This window comes from Gossypium arboreum, chromosome 1 (assembly GCF_025698485.1).
Source record: "Gossypium arboreum isolate Shixiya-1 chromosome 1, ASM2569848v2, whole genome shotgun sequence".
Taxonomy (NCBI): Eukaryota; Viridiplantae; Streptophyta; class Magnoliopsida; order Malvales; family Malvaceae; genus Gossypium; species Gossypium arboreum.
The window spans coordinates 48007786-48024203 of record NC_069070.1 but is presented as its reverse complement, the minus strand read 5'-3'; the positions used below and the strand labels follow the sequence as shown (position 1 = coordinate 48024203).

Below are 16418 nucleotides of genomic sequence, written 5' to 3'. Positions count from 1 at the left end.
AATAAAAAGAAGGTAATTACTAGTACTCTTAGTTCCTTTGGGTTCGACAATCCGGTCTTGCTAAAGCTATACTACTGTTCGATAGGTACACTTGCCTTCATCGTGATAATAGTTAGTTTCAAGAATGATTAATTATAAATGTTTAAAACCTGTCACGAATATCATGTATCAAGTTTTTGGCGCCGTTGCTGGGGAACTAGGATATTAGGGACACTCAAATTTTATTACTTTAGCCATTTTACTTTTATTGCAATTTAAATTTTTATTTTCTTTTCTAATTCTTCATTTATTTTCTTTTGACAAGTTTTTCTAGTTTGTGAACAAAAGAAACCCGTCAGGACCATTACTTTTCGATAGTGAGATCGATCGCGAAGTTCGTAAAACTCGAAGAGAAATAAGGCGAAGCTTACGATACACAGAGGAAGAGGAAGAGGACGATACTTCAACCACAACCGAGGAGATGGCTAAAAACCAAGAAAATCTGCTACCTCCTACGATTACTGCTAATTAGAATCCTGTTCCACCCACTATGTATGATTATGCTAAACCTTCTTTAACTGGAACTGAATGGAGCATAGTTAGACCTGCTGTAGCTGCAAATACTTTTGAACTAAAACCTAACACAATTCAAATGATACAGCAATTTGTTCAGTTTGATGGTTTGCAGGACGAAGATCCCAACGCTCACTTGGCAAACTTTTTGGAACTATGTGATACATTTAAAATTAATGGCGTTTCTGATGATGCCATTCGCCTTCAGTTATTCCCTTTTTCATTGAGAAACAAAGCTAAACAGTGGTTGAATTTGTTACCACAAGGGTCAATCACTACTTGGAACAAATGACCGAAAAGTTTTTATCAAAATATTTTTCGCTGGCTAAAACGGCTAAATTACATAATGATATCTCTTCTTTTGTGCAAATGGATTTAGAAACACTCTACGATGCACGGGAGAGATACAAGGACCTCTTGAGAAGATGCCCTCACCATGGGTTACCACTCTGGCTATAGGTTCAAACGTTTCATAATGGCCTGAATCTTTTGACTCGACAAATGGTTGACACAGCCGTTGGTGGAACTATCAATAATAAAACACCTGAAGATGCTTATGAATTTATAGAAGAGATGTCACTGAATAATTATTAGTGGCAAGTCATGAGGACAAAGCCAACAAAAGCAACAGGCATTTATAACGTCGATTCGGTCACCATGCTCTCTAATCAGGTAGAACTCTTGAATAAGAAAATTGATGGTTTTCTTAGTTCTTCACAAGTTCACCCAGTAATGCAATGCGAAGTAAGTGGAGGTGGATCAAGCAATTCAAAATACCCACCCTATGGCAACAACATGGAGAACGAGCAGTTAAATTACATGGGTAATAATCCTCGATCTCAAAATAATCCTTATAGTAGTACTTACAATGCAGGTTGGAGGAACCACCCAAATTTCTCATGGGGAGGCCAAGGGAATCAGAGACCACCACCTCCAGGCTACCAACAACCACCCTACCAACAAGAGAAAAAGGCGAACCTTGAGGAGATGCTAACAAAATTCATTTCCAGAATACCGAGACAGCCCTTAAGAATCAACAAGTGACAATCCAAGGGCTCAAAACTCAGATAGGCCAACTCACCAAACTGATTTCTGAATGAACACAAGGTATTTTACCGAGTAACACGGAATCTAACCCAAGGGAACAACTCAATGCGATTACCAGTCACGACAAGGAAGGGTTAGTTGAGCCTATATCAAAATCGAGGCAAGGCATTGTGGTAAGTCAAGATAAAGGTGAGGTAGTCCACAGTGAGCAAAGAACGGTAAGTAAAGAGTACAAACCACGGGTGCCATACCCCAATGCGACAAGGAAAGACCGTACAGATGAACAATTCGGTAAATTCCTTAAACTATTAAAGAAATTACATATTAACTTACCGTTTATCGAAGCTCTCTCGCAGATGCCAAACGCAGTCAAATTTTTAAGAGAGCTTCTAGAAAACAAACAAAAGTTGAATGAGGCATCGAATGTGGAGTTGAATGCAGTTTGCTCAGCCATATTACAAAATAAGCTACCCAACAAATTGAAAGATCCAGAGAGTTTTACGATTCCTTGTTTAATTGGTAGTTTAGATGTTCATAATGCATGGCTGACTTAGGGGCAAAAATTAATGTTATGCCTTATAAAATGTTTAAATAGCTAGGTCTTGAGAAACCCAAAAAAACTAGGATGAGCATTCAATTGGCTGATAAAACCATTAGATTTCCTAGAGGTATCATTGAAGATGTTCTTGTTAAGATCGATTAATTTATATACCCAGTAGACTTTGTTGCTCTAGACATGGAAGAGGATAGTAACGCACCTTTGATTTTAGGCTGACCCTTTTTAGCAACTGCTAGAACCATTATTGATGTTGGTACACGTGAACTCACACTTCGTGTGGGAGACGAAACAATCAGCCTTCAAGCTCGTAATTCGAGTAACACATCAAAAATTGAAGGTGGTTGTATAAATCATTCTACTAGTACTAATCATGTGGTGAAACCCTCTGTGCAGGAAATAGTTTCAAAGGACACATATGACCTGTGTTCAAACAACAAAAAAAGACCTATCCATGAAGAACGAAGGTTACAAATCGAGGAACTAGATGAATGGTGGACACATAGACCGAGGACACATGATAAATAAAAAACCACACTATGAAGAGCTCAATGATGCACCAAATCAACTTAAGGTTGCTACTAGATGCAGCAGACCCTCGCATTGCCACTTTTGAACCTAATAAAGAAATTCCTCTCACGGTACTCAATATTTTCCCATATGGTACAGTCGAGGTAATTTATCCCAAATTTAGAACTTTTAAGGTAAATAATACTCGTCTTAAACCTTATATTGATGAAGTTGATAGCAGGGATGAGGAGTGTAAACTCCTCGAGCCACCATGATCACACACCAGAGAGGTAAGTCAAGCTTAGGCTATAACTAAGTGCTTCTCGGGAGGCAACTCAAGCACTAACAGTAATGATTTATTTGAATTCTAGTTTTTTCACATTTAACCTACTAACTGAGTCCTGAAACACAGGGTTTTCCCATCCACACGGCCAGGCACACGGGTGTGCCTACAGCCGTGTAAAAATAGGTCAAAAGTTTTTCCCCAACACGGGATGCGATAAGTTGCCACAGCCATGCGACATGGCCGTGGGAAAAATAGCAAAAACAACACGAGCGTGAAATACACCTGTGCCTTGAAACCGTGGTTGAAATTGAGAATTTAACACGGGCGTACGACAAGCCCGTGTCATTCACCTGTGGTCGACATTGTCAAAAAGAACATGGGCTATCATACATGGGCATGGGAGAAGCGAACAAAGCAAGACACGATCGTGTGACACGGCTGTGTGCACCCACACTCCCAAGGAACATGGACGTGGGCTGAACGTCAGAAGCGCCCAAATTTAAAAATCGCGAAAAACACAGGCAAAAATTAGGGCACACGGGCATGCACCACGATTGTGTGCCCCAAAATCTATATAAACCCCTCACTATTCATCGTCTCCCTCCCCAAAAATCCCTAACCCTAGCCGCTGTAACTCCACACGCCCTACCTGCCATGCCTGTGCGCCGTCTGCAACACTGTTTCTAACGATTCAAGCTTCTTCCCTTTGTATTTCTTTACTCTTTTCTCTCTATTTTCTTTAAATATTTTGCATATTTCATGTTTTCTCTGGTCCATTTGACTATTTTAAATGAATATTAATAGTATAATAATAGAAATACTCATGTTTTTCTTTAAAGAATATTGCCATTTTTCATACTACATTCATCCATTTTTCTTGTTTCCATGGATTTTATGTTTACCTACATACATTCATGCATTATATTTTCCCGTCGTATTATTCTCATAATCCTAGTTTAATGACTTTGATATAATTGCTTTAGTTGTTTTAGTTTTGTTCTCTTCATTTAGTACGCGAGTCTCATGAAATATTCCTAATTAGTTTTATTTTTCCATGCTATTTTTGGGATGTATTGGTTGAACTTCGACTTTTCAATGCAGGTACAATGTCATCCTCACGTGGTAAGAAGACCGCTGTTCCCGGCTTGAAGAAAAGGAAAGGAGTAGTGTCATCCTTGGATCCTATCATGGAGATTAGGCACCCGTTACTCCAGGTTCCCTTGGGACCCCAAGAGGAATTATATCAGATATTACGGGCCCGACCCTTAGGTGTGGGCCGCTGCATTGACTGGGCGGCACTTGAACATATTCATTTGGTTGACGCGGTCTGAGCCCTCCCGACGACTGACCCATGGGGGCTCTTCTTTGAGATCGTCGAGCCGACATATCTCGAGTTCAAACTGGAACTCTGCTCGACGTTCTATTTTCAGATTGTCATGACCAATTTCGACGATCCTGGAACGGTCTAGTTCCACCTTAGTGGTCTAGTACGCTAGTTGAGCATACCTGAGTTCGAGATTGCACTAGGGCTATACACGGAGGAGTTCATGGACGACAATGAACTCGACACCCTCCACCGCCACATCCACTACTCCCCCTCAAAATGTTGGAGGAACCTCGTCCTTGCCTCGACCACCTATGATCCTAGCCACTCTAAGGCATCAACTCTACCTCTATCCCTGCGATACCTATATGCCATCTTGGCCTACACTCTGATGGGACGATGAGAGAGCATCGGCGTTGTTACCACCCATGATGCCTATTTCTTATAAAGCATGGCAAATGGGCACGTCCTCGACCTTGCTTACTTCATCGCCCTCGCCATCCGCCATCAGACGGAGCGACATAGGAGAGGGGTCATCTCTATCGGGCCCTATGTGACTCGACTGGCTCGACACTTCGGGCTCCTCAACACAGCAACACAATCATCCTCCCTCACTCTCATCGGCCAGATGTCCCCACAGGGAATCTCGAGCATGCTAAGTATGAGGATGATCGAGAAATGACGTGGCACCTACCCTCCTCAGTACCGCCTCGTCCAGTCTACCGAAGAGGAAGACCTAGAGGACATTACTGATGATGTCCCTCCACATCATGAGGACCCACCATCTCAGCCACCACCCATCCATCGTCCAGTTCATGCGGCAGCTTCATACGCTGACATCTCTAAGTACCTTACACTATTTGAGCAGTAATGCTTTCAGCGCTTTGATCACATTGATGCGACTCTACATCAATTTGTAAGCACTTCCACATCTCATCCCCACCACTACCTCGCGAACCATCCGGCGATGACGATGTTTAAAAACTTTTTATTTATTATTTTTATTTTCACTTTTATCTTTATTTATCTTATTTAAGTACTTTTTATTTCATTTTCCTTTATTATTATTTTAATTTTAGTTTTTATAATTTTTCTTCAATAATTTTTAGTTTCGGCTATTTCATTATGAGTAATTATGCTTCCTTATATTTCCTAAAAAGTTCCTAATTCTATCATAGTTATAAAGAGCTCCAAAGTTCATCATCGCATAGGAACTAAAAACTCCATTGGCAAAGGTTCTCCACGACTACCATGTCCTGCTCGACCACGACCATAGCGACCACCAGATATAATATTCTTTTGGCGCAGGACTTATGGACTAATGAGCCTCTACCATCACCGGAGTATCCTCCTCCACTCTCATCATTTGCCTTAGCCGATTATTCTCCATAACTCCAAATCAAGGAGTTCATTCATCATTCATGAAGTTTCACTTCTCTCCCTATCTTATGATTATTTATCTACATTTTTCAATATATCTATCTTTGTACATTGAGGGCAATGTACATCTTAAGTGTGGGGGGTCTTTCATATCATCATTAGAAATCCCTGAATTTTGTCTTATTCTCACGTGAATCACTCATATCACTATTAGAATAAATTTCAATTAATTTATGATTTTTATTGATATGTCTTGAATTAAAACATAGGCATTTATGCATTGATTGTTTAAGCTTTAAGACATTAGGAAATCAAGCATGATAAGTTGGTTTTTGAAGAATTATAAACTTTTAGGTTGTTTCCCTAAGTTTGGGTATTATCGTGAGTTGAAATTCACAAGTTTAAACATCAAAAAGCCATAATTTTTGTGAGATCTTGAGCCTTTAGAGCATATTTTATTTCTTTCATGCTCACTTTTATTATGAGTGCGTCAGTATTGATTTGCTATTCTAGAACTTGCTTGATTATGCATGTCAAGACCACACTAGTTGATTTGATATGTCAAGATGATAAAGGCACTTACGTTTAACCCACTCACTTCACAAAAGCCTACCTTCATGATTAACCTTTAGTGAACCTCTTTGAGCCGAACAAAGCATTAATTGATTTACCCTCAATATTAACCCATAACCCATTATTGTTGAAATCCCCTAATTCGATCTCTATTTTTGTTGAGATTTGATTTGAACTAATTGCTTAGCTATGTTTTGTTCTTCTATTTACTTGACGTGTTCTTTAAAATATATATATATACTTCAACACATATTAATAGTAACTTGTCGTTTCTTAGCTTGAGTGTTAATTCCATATTCTGAGAAGAAGCTCGCTTGTATTCAACTGATGACTAGTTATTTTTCTAGCTAGGTAATCCTTCAATTCAATCTCGATTCTAACCTTTTCTTTTAGCTTGTGACCACACCCCTAACCAAAGCCACATTACAACCCTCTAAAGACCTTTTTGATTGATGTACCAGCTCAATATATAGTGGTGGAGATTTGATTTTGAAGAAAGCCTATGGTAATAACTATTCATATTGAATAATGAGTACTTTAATTGATGTCTTTAAATACCTTGAGTGATTTGAGTGAATCTTTAGTGAGGATGTTAAACTCTGTGATATTTTGATCAAAGGTAATCACTTAGATAAGGGGAGACACCTATGTTTTCTTGATAAAATACTCAACTTGGAATGTTTGAAACTTTGATGTACTTTTAGTTGAATTTTCAATGTATGAATACTTGTGGATTAATTTGAGATATTATTGATAGGGATTATAAACCGAGAAGAATTTATTTTGATTGTGAGTTGAGGATTTTGCTTAAGGACAACCAAACGCTTAAGTGTGAGGGTATTTGATAAACCGTAATTTATACATGTTTTTATCCCATGATTAGCACATTTATGGATGGTTTCTCCTTAGATTTGGTGAATTCGATGCTCCTAATTCTTTAATTTCATGTTTTATACTTAGGTGAGCATAGGAGAGTAACAAGAGCGAGAAACAGGCTGAAAAGAGAGAAAATGAACCCATATGGGAAATCAATATGGCCTGAGCTTCCTCACATGGGCGTGTCCCATGGCCGTGCCCCTTTGCAGGATCGAAGCACAACTTACACGGGTAGACTACACGCCCGTGCCTATTCAACAGCTGATACGTGATATTCGTGACAGGTTTTAAATATCTATAATGAATCGTTCTTGAAACTAACTATTATCACGATGAAGGCAAGTGTACCTACCGAACAGTAGTATAGCTTTAGCAAGATCGGATTACAGAACCCAAAGGAGCTAAAAGTACTAGTATTAGCTTTCTTTTTATCATCTAGCCTAAAAAATAAAAGGGGTTTGTTTATCTAACTAATTAACTAAACTAAGAAATCACACAAAATAGAATTAGGGAATTACTTTCGGGAAAACGATTGAACTAAGACAATACCTAAGGGAAAATCCACCTAGACTTCACTTTTTATTTGACTCTGAATCAAACAATTTATTCATTTTGTAATGCCCCCACACCCGAGACCGTCGCCGGAGTCAAGTATGAGGTGTTACTAAGCTTAATTTAACATTTTTAGAACTTTGGATTATTTGTTTCTACATTCACAGCTTTCAAGCTACTTGCGTCACAGTCACAAGAAAAATCATATCTCGAGTTACAAAACTAAAAATTAAGATCCGTAAATTTTCCCTGAATCTAGACTCATATACCTATCTACTAATTTTTTTCTAGAATTTTTGGTTGGGCCAATTAGTACAGTTTATTAGTTAAATTTACCCCTGTTTCAGGACTCGACTGGTCTGACCTCTGTTTACTACGAACCACATTCCTCTCTGTAAAAAATTCATATGACTATGAGGTTTGTTTCTAATAAAACTAGACTCAATAAGGATTCTTAGGATATAAAATACACCACCTAATTATATCTTTACAATTTATGGTGAATACCTAAATTAGGAACAGGGGATTCAGAAACTGCTATGACTCTATTTCACTAAAATTCAAATATCTTATAACATATACTTCCTTTACTTGTTTCATTTGTTTCATGTGAAACTAGACATAATAAGCTTCAATTTGATATGTATTTCACCACCAAATTAAATTTCTATGATTTTTAGTAAATTTTCAAACTTGCATCAGTGTTGCTGCAGTATTCTGTTTATGGCAAATTTCATCCCTCTTATGAGTTTTTATGCACTAAGTATCTTAATAATTTTCCTTAACATCAAACATAATCTAAACTTACCATTTTCATAATTTATCATTATCAAATATTTTCTCAACCATTCTGTCACCATATCATAAGATCATTTACACAAAATAAGTATATTGCTATACATGCCATACTTAAATTTACAAGCCATTTACCAAAAATCTTAGGATAGTGTGGTGAGCCTTGACCTATCCCGACTCACACGGCTTGTCCAAAACTACAATGAGTAAGAAGGAGGGAGTAAGCATAAATGATTAGTAAGTTCATATGTAAATAATAAATAACATAACAAACAATCAAACTAATCAACATTAGCATATATCATCAACACACTTATCACATTTTTAATCATTTTCATCATCTTATTACCTTATCGTGGTTGTAATCAACACTCAACCCGAGGGTTAAATACATACCTGTCCAAAATATCCATTTCTCATCACTTACCAATACGTCTCTTTTCATCTCGAGTATTCCTCCATTTGAGTAAACCTTTACCCGTTGAACACATCGGAATATAATTCGGATACATGGATAATTTGCATATAAGTGCCACATATTCAATCAAGCAATCATGTAACCCGCCATAGCGAACTCGGACTCAACTCAACGAGCTCGGCGTCGCATCCATAAGTGAACTCGGACTCAACTCAACGAGTTCGGATGCCTAGTTACATCTCACGAACTCGGACTCAACTCAACGAGTTCGGACATTCGCATCCATAAGTGAACTCGGACTCAACTCAACGAGTTCGGATGCTCAACCATCCTAGTGACATGTCACTTGTATCCTAATCTATTCCTAAGGTTCAAACGGGATTTTCTCGAACACTTATCCTTACCGTCTTCCGTAGAATGCCAAATCAATACTCGGTAACAATTATATTTAACAAGTAGCTCACATAATTTACATATTATTTGAAATTAACCACAAAGCATACATTTCATAATGAAATTCAGCATAACACATAATTAATATCAATAACTTAAAAATAACAATTATGCTACATTATTTACACATGAACTTACCTTGGTACCAAAATACAAAGATTTTGCAATTTAGTCCACAATCTTTTCTTTTCCTCGATTGAGGTCGATTCCACGTCTTTCTTGATCTAAAATAACACATTTAGCTCATTTAATACTCACATTATCAAATTAATCCTTAACTCAAATTTTGGTAAAATTATAATTTTGCCCCTAAACTTTTGCATATTTACATTTTTGCCCCTAGGCTCGGGATTAAACTTTATTCCTTATTCTTATGTTTTACAACATGCTGATCACTTTTCTCTTCTATGGCAACATCAAATTCTCACTCTAACATGTACTTGTGACTATTAGGTATTTTTACCGATTAAGCCCTTTTACTCGTTTTTGCTTAAAATCGAGTAGTACAAGTTGTCTAACATAATTTAAAACTTCATATTCTATCATAAAACATCAAAATACACAAATTTCACCTATGGGTATTTTTCCAAATATAAACCCTAGGTTAAATTATTGCTAACATAAGCTTTATTGAGTTACGGGATCTCAAAACGTAAAATCATTAAAAGCGGGCTTGGAATCACTTACTATGGAGCTTGGAAGCTTGAAACAAACCCTAGCTATGGAGAACCCTTGAAATTTCGGCCTAAAGAAGAAGATGGACAAAAGTTGGCTTTTAATTTTGTTTTTAATTCATTTTAATAACTAAATGACCAAAATACCCTTACTACTAAACTTTCCAAAAATTCCTTCCATGTCCTAATTTTGTCCATGAACTTAAAATTGGTCAAATTGCTATTTAAGACCTCCTCATTAATATTCCAAAACAATTTCATACTAAAAACTTCTAGAATGCAAGTTTTGCAACTTATTCGATTTAGTCCCTACTTTCAATTTAAGCACTTTAGGCATAGAATTTCATCACGAAATTTTCACACAATCATGCAATCATATCATAAACATCAAAATCATTGTAAAATAATTATTTCTATCTCAGATTTGTGGTCATGAAACCACTATTCCGATTAAGCCTTAATTCAGGATATTACAACTCTCCCCCCTTTTAAAGATTTTCGTCCTCGAAAATCTTACCGTAAAAGTGTGTGGGTATTGGTTTCTCATAGTTTCTTCAGGTTCCTTGTAGTCTCTTCTACCCCATGCTTTTGCCACAACACTTTCACAAGTGCAACACTTTTATTTCTTAGTTGTTTGACTTCTCGAGCTAAAATCTTAATCGGTTCTTCTTCATAAGTCATATCCGGTCATAGTTCAATTTCATCGGTGAAATTATATGTGAAGGATCCGAACAATACCGACATAACATAGATACGTGAAACACATCATGAATCTTTTCTAATTCGGGTGGTAACGCTAGCCGATATTCTACCGGTCCAACTTTTTCAATTATTTCATACGGTCCAATAAAACGCGGACTTAACTTGCCCTTTCGTCCAAATCTAAGGACTTTCTTCCATGGAGACACTTTCAAAAATACCTTATCACCAACTTGAAACTCAATGTCCTTTCGCTTTAGGTCTGCATAAGATTTCTGTCTATCTGAAGTAGCTTTCAAACAATCTCGAATTATCTTCACTTTTTCTTCAGTTTCTTTTATTAAATCAACTCCATAAATCTGATTTTCCTTGAGTTCAGTCCAATACAAAGGCATTCGACACTTACGACCATACAATGCTTCATAAGGTGCCATTTTCAAGCTCATCTGATAACTATTGTTGTAAGCAAATTCTACCAACGACAAATATCTTTCCCAACTTCCTTGAAATTCCAATACACAACATCTGAGCATGTCTTCAAGAATCTGAATTACTCTCTCTGATTGTCCATCAGTTTGTGGATGAAAAGTAGTACTGAAATTCAACTTTGTACCTAACGCGTCTTGCAACTTTTGCCAAAACCGCGAGGTAAACCTTGGGTCTCTATCTGAAATAATCGACAATGGTATTCCGTGTAATCTAACAATTTCTCTAATATACAGTTCAGCCAACTTGTTAAGAGAATAATCCGTGCGTCTCGGGATAAAATGAGCCGACTTAGTTAATCATCAACTATTGCCCGGATGGCATCTTTCTTTCACGAGTCAATGGTAATCCGAAACAAAATCCATAGTAATCCGATCCCATTTCCATTCAGAACCATAATAGGTGAAGTAATCCCAAGGCACTTGGTGTTCAAATTTTCACCGTTGACAAATTAAGCATTTGGACACAAACTCGATATATCTCTTTTCATTCCATTCCACCAATACATTTTCTTCAAGTCATTATACATTTTCGTACTACCGGATGAATCGAGAAATAACCACTATGTGCTTCCTGTAGGATCTTTTGAATCAATTCCTCATTCTTCATTACACAAATCCGATCTTTAAACATTAAGCACCCATCGAACCAATTAAAATCGATCCCGTGTCGACTTCACACTTTATTTTCTTTTGGCTAGCAAATCTTTATCATCTTTTTGAGCTTCAGAAATCTCTTGCAAAAACATTGGTTTTGCTCTTAACTCTGCTAGAATCGAACCATCATCTGACACTTTCAACTGAGTGTTCATAAATCTCAAAGCAAACAACAACTTTCGCTCAAAGCATCAAGAACCACATTTGTTTTTCCCGGATGATAATCAATAACAAGCTCGTAATCTTTCAACAACTCCAACCATCTTCGTTGTCTCAAATTCAAGTCTTTTGTGACATCAAGTACTTAAGACTTTTGTGGTCGGTATATACCCGACATTTTCACCATACAAATAATGTCACCAAATTTTCAAAGCAAACACCACCGCAGACCAATTCCAAATCGTGAGTAGGATAATTCCTCTCATGAGGTTTTAACTGCCTTGAAGCATATGCCACCACTTTTCCTTCTTGCATGAGCACACACCCCAAACCATTTAGAGAAGCATCACTATACACCACAAATTCTTTACGATTCGGGCTGTACTAACACTGGTGCCTCTGTTAATAACTTTTCAATTCTTCAAAACTCGTTGACATTCTTCCGTCCATTCAAATTTAACATCCTTTCGAGTAATCTAGTTATAGGAGCAGCAATTATAAAAATCCATTTACAAACCGCCGATAATACCCAAATAGCCCCAAGAACCTTCTAACTTGTTTACATTTTTGGTGGTTTCCAATCAACAATGGCTGAAATTTTACTAGGATCAACCCGTATACCATCACCAAACAATATGACCCAAAAATCCAACTTCTCAAGCCAAAATTCACTTTTACTAAACTTAGCATACAACCGCTTATTTCTCAAAGTTTGCAAAACTATCCTCAAATGCTCAAAGATGCTCAGTATCATCTTTTGAATAAATTAAAATATCATCTATAAACACCACAACAAATTTGTCCAAGTATGGCGAAATATGCGATTCATTAAATCCATAAACACAGCAGGAGCATTTGTCAATCCGAATGGCATAACTAAAATTCATAATGACCATACCTTGTTCTAAAAGCGCTTTAGGTACATCCGACTCATTTACCCGCATTGGTAATACCGGATCTCAAGTCAATCTTTGAAAACCATGTCGCTCCTTTTAGCTGATCAAACAAATCATCAATTCTCGAACAGCGGATACTTGTTTTTGATTGTCACCTTGTTTAACTGCCGATAATCAACACACAACCTCATAGAACCATCCTTCTTTTCACAAATAACACGGAGCACCCCAAGGTGAAAAACTTCGGTCTCACAAAACCTTTATCAATCAACTCTTGCAATCTGCGACTTTAATTCCTTCAACTCTGCTGGTGCCATTCTATACGAACAATCGAAATCGGAGTTGTTCCGTATCAAATCAATACCAAATTCTACTTCCACGATTGGAGGCAAACCGGCAATTCTTCCGGAAATACGTCCATAAATTCACACACAACCAAGACTTGATTCAACTTTCTTTTAACTTCTTTTGTATTAATTACATACACTAAATAAGCTTCATAACCCTTTCTCAGATATCTTTGAGCCGACATTGAAGAAATCACACTAGGCAATGCCTCTGATTTATCTGATTCAACTCGCAGAGTTTCACCATTTTCACACTTTAATTCTATAACCTTTTCTTTGCAATTTATTTTAGCATCATGCAATGTCAACCAATCCATACCAAAAATAACATCAAACTCATCAAACGACAACAACATCAAGTCGGTAGGAAAGTAATGATCCTGAATCATTAAAGGACATTTCTTACATACTTTATCGACAATCACACATTTGCCTAACGGATTCGACACTCTAATCATAAATTACGTGTTCTCAACGGTATATTCATACTAGACACCAATTTCATGCACACATATGAATGAGTAGAACCGGATCAATCAAAGCAATAACATTAACATTATAGAGGAAAATGTACCGTAATCACATCGGTGAGGAAGCATCTTCACGCGCTTTAATAGCATAAGTTCTAGCGGAGCCCTTCCTTCGAGTCTAACTGGTGCATCCTCGACTTCATTCTTCTTGCTTGCTTCGCTCCCAGCTTTTCTTGGATATCTTCCTCTCGAATCCGCCCCACTTGTTTTTGTATTCTGAAATTTTTCTTTTTCAGCTCTCTCTGGGAAGTCTCTAATAAAATGATCCGGAGAACCACATTGAAAACATTCATTTGCTCTACACGGACCAAAATGATTTCTACCACACCGCACTCGGGTTTAACAAATCTCGAGTTCCCTACACTTTGTCAGCCAAGTAGTCCGGGATTTAGGACCCACATTTTGCTTCTTATAATTCCCATATGATTGCCCAAATGAAGCTTGGGAACGAGGATTCATATTCCTTGACTTTCCAGTTCTTTGTGAAAATGAACCGCTCATCGGTCTTTTCTTCCAATTTCTAGTCTCGACCTCTACCTTTTTCTTTTCTTTAAGTAATTCTTGACCTTACAAGCTCGATCAACCAATACTACCATTTCTTTTAATTCAAGAATTCCAACAAATACCTTGATGTCTTCGTTGAGCCCGTCTTCAAATCGTCGGCACATCTTGGCCTCTGTGGAACATACTCTCGGCATACTTACTTAATCGAACAAACTCTCTTTCATATTCTCAGAATCATCATATTACCTCGCTTCACTCAAGAAATTCTTTACGCTTCGATCAATAAATCTTTCACTAATATATTTCTTCCAAACTCTTCTTGAAAGAATTCCCAAGTTATTTTCTCTTCGGTACCACCAAATCAAAGTCTTCCACCAATTATAAGCTGAATCCCTCAACAAAGATATAGCGCATTTCAAACATTCTTCAGGTGTACAAGATAATTCGTCAAATACCCGGATTGAATTTTCAAGCCAGAACTCTGCTCTCTTGACATCATCATCAATATTTGCTTTAAATTCTTCGGCCCCTTGCTTGCGAATTCTATCAACTGGAGTTCTTTGAAATTTCATCAGATCCATACCTTGAGGCATCGGGGGTACAGGTTGAGGAATTGGGGGAGGTGGGGGAGGTTGTACATTTGGGTTCGTACGAACGAACTCAGTGTACCATGCACTCATCATTTGGAGAAAGGCTTCCTGACCCCTTTCTCCTCCTCCCTGACCAACAGTAGGAGGTGGATTTTCAGTCGGCGCTACTCCTTCAGCCGGAGCTGGCGCATTACTCTCTACTTCATCTACCACAGCTGGATCGGGATCCATTTACTATAAAAAAAAATCATTTAAAAAGGTCAGAAGTCGTCACACTATCACAGTTTATACATATGGCATGTATAGCAAAATCCGTACATACAACACGTAGTCCGAGAACCGACTAAACCTACTCTGATACCACTAAATGTAACGCTCCCACACCCGAGACCGTCGCCGGAGTCAAGTATGAGGTGTTACTAAGCTTAATTTAACATTTTTAGAACTTTGGATTATTTGTTTCTACATTCACAGCTTTTAAGCTACTTGCATCACAGTCACAAGAAAAATCATATCTCGAGTTACAAAACTCAAAATTAAGATCCGTAAATTTTCCCTGAATCTATACTCATATACCTATCTACTAATTTTTTTCTAGATCTTTTGGTTGGGCCAATTAGTACAGTTTATTAGTTAAATTTACCCCTGTTTCAGGACTCAACTGGTCTAACCTCTGTTTACTACGAACCATATTTCTCTCTGTAAAACATTCATATGACTATGAGGTTTGTTTCTAATAAAACTAGACTCAATAAGGATTTTGAGGATATAAAATACACCACCTAATTATATCTTTACAATTTATGGTGAATTTCTAAAGTAGGAACAGGGGATTTAGAAACTGCTATGACTCTATTTCACTAAAATTCAAATATCTTCTAACATATACTTCCTTTACTTGTTTCATTTATTTCATGTGAAACTAGACATAATAAGCTTCAATTTGATATGTAGTTCACCACCAAATTCAATTTCTATGATGTTTAGTAAATTTTCAAACTCGCATCAGTGTTGCTGCAGTATTCTGTTTATGGCAAATTTCATCCCTCTTATGAGTTTTTATGCACTAAGTATCTTAATAATTTTCCTTAACATCAAACATAATCTAAACTTACCATTTTCATAATTTATCATTATCAAATATTTTCTCAACCATTCTGTCACCATATCATAAGATCATTTACACAAAATAAGTATATTGCTATACATGCCATACTTAAATTTACAAGCCATTTACCAAAAATCTTAGGATAGTGTGGTGAGCCTTCGACCTATCCCGACTCTGAACTGGCTTGTCCAAAACTACAATGAGTAAGAAGGAGGAGTAAGCATAAATGCTTAGTAAGTTCATATGTAAATAATAAATAACATAACAAACAATCAAACTAATCAACATTAGCATATATCATCAACACACTTATCACATTTTTAATCATTTTCATCATCTTATTACCTTATCGTGGTTGTAATCAACACTCAACCCGAGGGTTAAATACATACCTGTCCAAAATATCCATTTCTCATCACTTACCAATACGTCTCTTTTTATCTCGAG

At 37.1% G+C, this 16418-nt stretch overlaps 1 non-coding gene across 1 annotated transcript; it reads right to left on the bottom strand.

The window, feature by feature from the left end:
* Positions 1-889: 889 nt before the first annotated feature.
* LOC128282273 (small nucleolar RNA R71) lies at positions 890-995 on the bottom strand. Its single transcript, XR_008272496.1, has one exon. It is a non-coding gene; the product is annotated as a small nucleolar RNA R71 (small nucleolar RNA).
* Between the last annotated feature and the right edge of the window lie 15423 nt (positions 996-16418).